Source organism: Moschus berezovskii, chromosome 1 (genome assembly GCF_049115385.1).
Source record: "Moschus berezovskii isolate FMDL1 chromosome 1, NW_MosBer_1.0, whole genome shotgun sequence".
In the NCBI taxonomy this organism is placed as follows: domain Eukaryota; kingdom Metazoa; phylum Chordata; class Mammalia; order Artiodactyla; family Moschidae; genus Moschus; species Moschus berezovskii.
The window spans coordinates 73,408,593-73,417,352 of NC_142460.1; positions in this window are offsets into that span (position 1 = coordinate 73,408,593).

Here is an 8,760-nt window from a genome sequence, read left to right on the forward strand (position 1 = left end):
ACAGGTTAGTGGCTAAAACGTCATGTTAATTTTTTCATTGGCTTTTTTCTGTTTAATAAAGTAAGTAACAGTGTGGAAGAAAAACCCCACAATTTCCCTCCTTTTGGGACATTTTTTTTTTCCTATTTTTAATTGAAAACGTAAGTCTTTGGTACGTTTTTCCTTTTCCTGAATGCGCCCATATACAAAAAAGACTGGCAAAAGCTGCATGTAAATAAAAATAAACAGAGTTCTCCTCTGAGGGGGATACCTGCCTCATTTTGCACACATTCTCCTGCTTGCTATCAAATATAAAAGAGAGCTTTAAAGTGTATAATCACCAGAGAGCCCTGCTGCTCCTCAAAGGAGAGGTGGTGGGATCTTGTCCTATTTGACTAGACCACTTCAGCATTTTAGTTTTGGAAAAAATTACTTCCAAACTGCACCACTGTTGTATATCAGGTTTGAAATTTGACATTTCAAACCTGGAAAATAAAAATCAGAGAATGAATCTATCTTGTGAAGTGATAGAGTTCATTTATCCATCCTCTCAGCAAATAACTGAGGAGGGGGACTTGAGGTGTATGAGGGAGATAATAGGGGGACAGACCTCATTTCTGCTATCAGCAAAATCACAACCTGTAGGGAAGCCAGAAAGACAGAAATCTGAGAATTATGATATAAAATTACTAATCCTTTTAATGCCTGAGGAGCACAGTGGAAGGAGCCAGGATGGCTTCCCAAGGGAGATAACTAAACTAAGCCTGGAATCAGGATGAGTCATCTGATCTCTATCCCTGACCCAGGAAATCAAAGGTAATAAATAGCAGGCTGGCACATCCTGGACCGTGGAACGGGGACTCGCTTGTTTCGTTTCTGTGGGAAGCAAACCGTGGCATCGGGAGAGAGAGCAGCGTGGAGGATTTCCTAGTGAGCACAAATGTTACAAGATTTGGTAATTTACTCCTATTTTCTTTCCCAGGTTTTAGGTTCTTTACAGTGTTTCAGCTGACAATAACTGAAGTCCAAATCATTTTTATTTAAGTAGATTTTTGCAATTAAATCATTTATGATCTTTAGCAATACTAAATTAGAAATCATAATCACTCTGGATTTTTGTAAGAAAAGTACTGATTCTTTTGCCTTTGACTATTCCATCCTGTTCTTCAACATTGGTTGCCCATGGCTGGCTGCACTTTAGTGCATCTGCCCTGGTGTAATGGTTTAGGGGTAGACCCAATATAGGGGCAAGTTGTATACATTACAAACTGGCCCTCATTTGAGGTGCTGGATTACCCAACAAAAAACTCAGGATATTCTTAAGGCATTAACAAAGATGGGGCACCAAAGGAAATGGTTTTGAAATAACTTGACATTTGATACTATAGATACAAGAGATGCGGGTTCAATCCCTGGGTCAGGAAGATTCCCTGGAGGAGGAAATGGCAATCCACTCCAGTATTCTTGCCTGGAGAATCCCAAGGACAGAAGAGCTGGCATGCTATAGCCCATGAAGTTGCAGAGTGTCGAACATGACTGAGCGACTAAACATCCACACGTGCGCACACACACAGTGCATACATAAGCTGGAAATAAATGACACAACTGCATTGGGTAAATTTGAGTTTTGTAAGAAAATTATTGAACAAGGAATAGGGAAACCACAAAAGATGTAACATGGTCCTCAAGCTAGTAACAGTGGGCCCTGTGATCCCCGTCTCTTCCAGACATGAAGGGTCTGGTCCTGGAAGGGTGACCTGTACCTGGAGATACACAGAGCTAGGTGGAGAGGGCAGCTGATGGAGCCACAGTCGGCTCACAGTGACACGACTTCCCTCTCTCCTCCCAGCCTCTCTTCTCCTGCTCTGTTTCCCAGTGGTCAAACCCCACTGGAAGCCAAGAGCAAGAGAACCTGTTGGAACAGTCCATCCACTTAGCCTCCCGGGACACAGAGCTGGACAGAGAGAAGGGGACCGTGGAACGGGGCGGCCAAGAGGAGATACCTGGCAGAGGATATTTATGTGTTGTCGATGGCACCCAAAGTGTCTCGACTTCTCTTGTATCTTAGTATATTATTTTGAAACATATGGTAAAAAGAGCAGCCACAATTTTTTTTTCAAGCTCCAGGCATCTCTAAAATTCTCAGTTGACCCTTCCCCTTGGGAACATCTGACCTGGAAAGTCAGGGTGTTATATCTTGGTAGTTTTCAGTGAGCTCCGGCCAAGAATATCAAAGACTCTGGAGGCGGGACCATATGTTTTGCTCAGCTGAGTTCCCTGGGCTCTGACCTCGAGAAGAGCTAAGCTGTCAGTCTGAAGGGCAGGGCAGAGCCTAACCTGCTCATGAGGCCAGCTCCAGGTGCGCAGTGCCAGCGGCTCTCTGTGTCTGTCTGGTGGGCACACTTCGGGCCCGGTAGGAGTGGAGAGACATATCATCCATGAGGCAAGTTGTCCCTCACAACCAATTTGGGGAAAAAAAATCAGCGTCAGTACATGACAGCCCAGTGGATTTTTCCAGGCAAATGTTTGTGGTTATTTAATAATATTGATGTCTCTCACTGGATCGCCTCAGTTAAATGCAGCAGAGCATTTTCATCTGTGCTCAGTACCAAAACAGAGCATTTGTATTTAAATATTTGAGTTAAACATATCTTGTGTTTGTTGAGCATTAATGCTGTTGACATTGTCCCATAGCCGCACTCTTCAGGGAGTTGGAATCTGTCTTCAGTATTAGTCAACAAACCTTAGAAAAACATTTGAATAAGAATCACGGCTGTGTCAGCTCCTCAAAGGGGCCCTTGAATTGGAAAATGGGGAAGATGAACTCCAGTGCTAGAGGTGGAAAGGAAGGCCCTGATCTCAGGGATATTCAGGCTGCTGTTCTTGCTCATTTCATCACAGAGGGCCATGTCCTTGGACAGAGCCTGCACCTCTACAGAGAGACGTGGTTCTGCTTCAGAGGGAAGCGTTCTCCTTCACATCCAGTCAAGGGTCTCCCTTGAATTCCTAGAAAACATGTCTCCAGCCTGTTGACACTGGCCTCACACACTTGACTCCATTTCTCTCCCTTAACCTGGCCTCTAAATTCAGAAACTATGTCCTTGTGCCCTGAAATGGAATATAATTCACCAGTGGGGCTTCCCAGTTGGCTCCGCCGTAAAGAATCCACCTGCCAATTCAGGAGACAAGGGTTTGATCCCTGAGTTGGGAAGATCCCCTGGAGAAGAAAATGGCAACCCACTCCAGTATTCCTGACTGGAGAATTCCACGTACAGAGGAGCCTGGGAGCTGCAGTCCATGGGGTTGCAAAGAGTTGGACATAACTGAGTGACTAAACAATTCACCAGGGGGAGCCGAGCCACTGAGCAGGTCCTGGAGATGCTCGAGGTGCCTGAGTTGGTACCATCATCTTTTCCATAATGCATCTGTAAGATACGTATCATCTTATCTGTAGTGTCCCCATGTCCTCCCCCTTGTTTAAGCTGTGGGGACCCCCGGGCTAGCTGAGGTCTAGGTGAGAGAGTTCCAGCCCCCAGAAGCAGGGAAGGGCTGGACAAACACCCAACCATCTTTTCTATGCTGACCATGCAGCCCTCCAAGCCATTTCTCTTTTAAGAGCCTGGGTGTCACGAGTGCTTAATCTAATGGGCCTCATGCAGGTTAAGAGGAAATTAGAGAGCCGACCAACCGAGACTGTACGTTTTCATCAGCAACGTGGGCCTGGCCTGGGGCAGCTGGCTTTCAAGGAGGGCACAGGGGAGATGTGATGCGTGTTATCCAGAGGCTGGGGGTGGCACAGCATGACTGAATGGAAGGTAGGGAGGGTCTGTGGTGGGGGCAGATCAAGCCAGGGACAGAGATGTGAGTAGAAATATTAACCCCCCTTCTGCCTTCCCCAAGATCCTCTCCCTTTCCCTTCCCCACTGTCCCCCCAGGCATCTTCCAGCACCTGAGAGTGGACTGCACTCTTTGTGCAAGGGAGGGGGGAGAGAGAGGAACATGTCATTGCAGTCGGAGACCTGGGACCGGCAAGAAGGTCCCTTCAGGACTCCATGCGTGTATTGCATAGAGAGCAGACTTATGGACACAGCGGATTGAGGGGTAGGAAGGAGAGGGTGGGATACTTGGAGAGAGGAACATGGAAACATATACACTACCATATGCAAGATAGACAGCCAGTGGGCATTTGACTCAAGGAACTCAAACCGGGGCTCTGTGACAACCTAGAGGGGTGGGCTGGCGTGGGAGGGAGCCTTAAAAGGGAGGGGGCATATGTATACCTATGGCTGATCCATATTGATTTATGACAGAAACCAACATAATATTGTAATTATCTTTGAATTAAAAATAAATAAATTAAGGGGAAAAGACTCTGTGCATGGTAGCAGTAGCCCTCCCGCCCAGGGCAGACAGGAGGATGAATCCCACTGTGATGCTAGGCCTTGGGAGGTTCTTGGGGAGGGCTCTATCACTGTCACTTCCTGGGTCCCAGAGACAAGATCTACAGAGAGACACAGGCTAGAGAATCAGCCTAGCCCCCAGTCCCCCTTTCCTTAACACTCCCTGAGGGTCCCTGGCCTTGCTCTCCCAACCTTGGAAGCTCGCAGGAAATAAGCAGCCAGTCCTCCTCCCCTCCCCTGAGAACATCGCCTCCACAAACACGGCTGCTGTTCCCAAAGCTGTTATCAACCTGGGTCTCCCCATCAGGGGGTGTGACCTCGAGGCTCATGGCCCTTGACCCTCAGCATGGTTCTGTCAGCTGAGCCCTCTGCCTTCTCTCCTTCCACACAGAGGCCTCCAGCCATCCATTCCTCCCACCTGCCTGGCTGAAGTGGCTCCATCACCTTCATCGGCTCCTCTAGGTTATTTGGGTCTTTTGGTCATGAGTGCCTACCGCCAAATCAGCACCCGAGGCTGCAGCATAACAATCTCCTTCCTTGATTAGAGCTTCTTAATTATGCTCCAGGAATTTGCTTAAACAGATTAATCATTCTTGAAGACAAATTTAGAAGCTGTGCCTGCTGTGGGATCTGCTCTGAATATCCCCCAAGAAATTCTGATTACACCTGCATGTTGGGCCCTCACCAGGACAGGGGTGCAGCAGGGACTCAGACCCTGGCTGAAAGCTCTCGGCCAGCCCTGCGTGCATCTCTTCCCTCCTCTGGGCCAGCAAAGTGGGCTCTGGTGTGGAGTTAACCATTGGTTGTGAAATGTGCATGGAGATTGAGATTGGGGGTCCTAGTGGCCTTGCTCCCTTCTGGAGTACTGTCTGCACTGGGAGGAGTGAAGCTGGCTCCTCTTCAATGAAGTTCAAGTCTTAGTCCATTTATTTGTGACAACCTGGGCCCACATTGGTTCTCATTAGAATCTCCAGCCTTTAAAAATTATGGGCATGGCTGCCTCATCGCAGATTAATTTAGGATCTCTGAGAGGGGATCTGGGGTCTGAAAGGGCCCATGAGGCGGTTCCCGTGGACAGACAGGCGAAACCACAGCGACATCTGAGCACCAGCCCCTGCTTCACTTCTGAAGACATCAATGTGAGGAGTCATCCCAGAATCCTTGGGACCCGAGGGCAGATCTGAAACTCACAGAAAATAAAGTATGATCCCACCTACCCAAAGTGGGTGCTCACAGACCCTTGAAGCTGGAAGACAGCGCTTCATGGTGGCTACAAGCCAGAGCTCTGTATCAGGCTACATGGATTTAGGTGCAGTTCTGTCCCTTCTTGCTCTGTGACCCTGGGTAAGCTACGTCACCTCTCTGAGGCTGTCTTCTTGTAAAGCCAGCACTGACCTCACAGACCTCTAGAGGGATGTGCATAAAATTATACAAATAAGAGCTTAGACTCATGGCATATAGTAGCAAAAAGTAAGCCCTCAGTAAGAGTTAACTATCACTGTTTTCCTCATTCTCCTCAATATCACCACTTGGTGGAAGGATATTCATAAGAAGCCATGTCAGTAGACTTTTCCTAGTACATTTTCAGAATTCTCCAGAAAACCAGAACCAATGTATATGTGTGTGTGTATGAAAAATGTTAGTTGCTCAGTCGTGTCTGACTCTTTGCGACCCCATGGATTGTAGCCCACCAGGCTGCTCTGTCCATGGAATTCTCCAGGCAAGAATACTGGAGTGGGTAGCCACGCCCTTCTCCAGGGGATCTTCCGGATCCAAGGATTGAACTCAGGTCTCCTGAATTGCAGGCAGATTCTTTACTGTCTGAACCACCAGGGAAGCCCATATGTGTGTCTATGTGTGTGTGTGTATAGATATAGATATAGCCTGGCATGCTGCAGTCCACAGGGTCCAAAGAGTCACATACAACTTAGCAACTAAACAACCCCCCCAAACTGGTTTATGTGATTATAAGGGCTGAGAGTTCCCACGATCTGAAAGCTGGAGATCCAGGAAAGCTGGAGGTGTAATTCAGTCTGAGTCTAAAGGCCGGAGAACCAGAGCACAGATGTCCAAGGGCAAGAGAAGATGGATGACCCAGCTCAAGAGAAAACAGCAAGCTTTTCTCTTCCTCTGTCTTTTTGTTCTATTCAAGCTGTCAAGGCATTCCTGAGGGCTATCTACTTTCCTCAGTCTACTGAGTCAAATGCTAATCTCTTGCAGAATCACCCTCACAGACATGTCTAGAAATAATGTTTTACCAGCGATCTGGGCATCCATTTGCCAAGTCAGGTTAACACATAATATTAAACATCACAACCAGCCAATAAGGCTCAGCCTGAAACAAGTCGATGACAGTTCCATTGTCAGCACTCTCCTATGGAAGGAATAACCAGGAATTGAAATATGTTCTTTTTAGTGTTCATAGTCATATTAAGAACTGGATTAATCTATGGTTTGAGGGTTTTCTTTTTGAAATTTTTTAAGTAGTTTGGAATAGAACAGAAAGTAAAGAAACTGCTGCTATTTCGGAGTTTTACAAGAAAACAGAGAAAATACAGCCAGCTCAGGGCAGGAGAGCTTGGCATGGACCTGGAGAAGGGCACATGGTTCTGTGTGGCGGGGAGCTCATGGTCCTTGCAAGAGGAGCAGAGAGAGATAAATGAGCCGGATCGTGCAGCCCTGAACTGTGCCGAGGAGTATGTAATTGACTCTGGAGGCCAGGAGACTCGTTTTATTATGGAGAAAGAGTATATGGAAGGAATTTATAGACAGATCTGGAGGAAAGAAAGACTGGAAGAGAGAAACATGCTTAAGATCAGCAGTATGTTTAATCAAATAAATGAAAAACTGCAAAATATTTAGGCATTTGTTAGTGTTGTACTTAAGCATTCGTTTCTGTAGGGAAAAAATGTACCAAGTTTTTAACCAAGACATATCTTTGGCATCAGTAGCTACATGTAATGTAAGACAACACTTAAAAAAAAATAAAAAATAAAAAATGAATTTACATTTCTAGGTTGGGATAATTTTCTTTTCCCTTCTGTTGCTTCACAGAGAGTAAATTGTCAAAATAAAGGTTTGATTTTTCATTGAATATCGATAAATAAATTTTGCACATGTCAGTGTGGGTGACTGCTGCTGCTGTTGTTTAGTCACTAAGTTGTATCTGACTCTTTTGCGACCCCTTGTATTGTAGCCCATCAGGCTCCTCTGTCCATGGGATTGTCCAAGCAAGAATACTGGAGTGGGTTGCCATTTCCTTCTCCAGGGGATCTTTCTGACCTAGGGATCGAACCCGAGTCTCCTGCATTGTAGGCAGATTCTTTACCAACTGAGCCACCAGGGAAGCTTAATGTGGAAGATACTGTGGGAATATTAGACTAAATTAAAGACATGATGGCTGTCATTAAAAAATATATCATACTCTAACAGGAGAGGCTTTGGGAAGCCAAGTAAACAGTTTACCATACGGAGAGTGCGGGTGTGGGAAGATAATAAACTGGATTAAACTGGAAATTCAAGAAGACTGTGAAAGAGTAGAGCGTGGCATCGCGGAGAGGTGGAAGGCAGACAGAAGTTCACATAAGACTATCTGGGCTCGAGTCTCAGTCCCACCCGTGACGAGCACTTGAGCTGCAAACTCATTCACGGGTTTTCAGCCTCAACTTCCTTCTCTGTACATTGGAGCGAAAATATGTGGGCTGTTGACTCATGCTATTCCAATCTTGTATTTTTACAGCTTATTCCTTAGGTCTCTGTAGAAACCTTTACTTTTATCTCAGTCAAATTTTTCTTGGTAGCAATTTTCCAATATGTGAAGGTTTAGTATATTTGTGGAGGAATTAGACAGGGGCCACCTCATGCGATGAGTTGACTCACTGGAAAAGAGTCTGATGCTGGGAGGGATTGGGGGCAGGAGGAGAAGAGGACGACAGAGAATGAGATGGCTGGATGACATCATCGACTCGATGGACATGAGTTTGAGTGAACTGCGGGAGTTGGTGATGAACAGGGAGGTCTGGCGTGCTGTGATTCATGGGGTCACAAAGATTCGGACACGACTGAGCGATTGAACTGAACTGAACTGATGAGACCAGAGGCCAGAAGCAGGACAGAAGTGGACAAGAGAAAGACGGAGGGAGGGTCAGCATGGAAAAGTAATTTTCTACCTTCAAAACAAAAATAGGATGCTTCCTCTGTATCAGGAGGGGGCGGGTTTCATGTCACTAGAGGTGTTCAGAGAGGGACATAACAGAGATGATTCAGACATCAGATGGTATCTTTTCCAGACACAAAGTGGAATTTAAAGTGGCCCTAAATAAAGTCTCATCAACATGCAACCAGAGTACGAAGGAGGAGGTGGCCTTCTGGTTGAAGACTA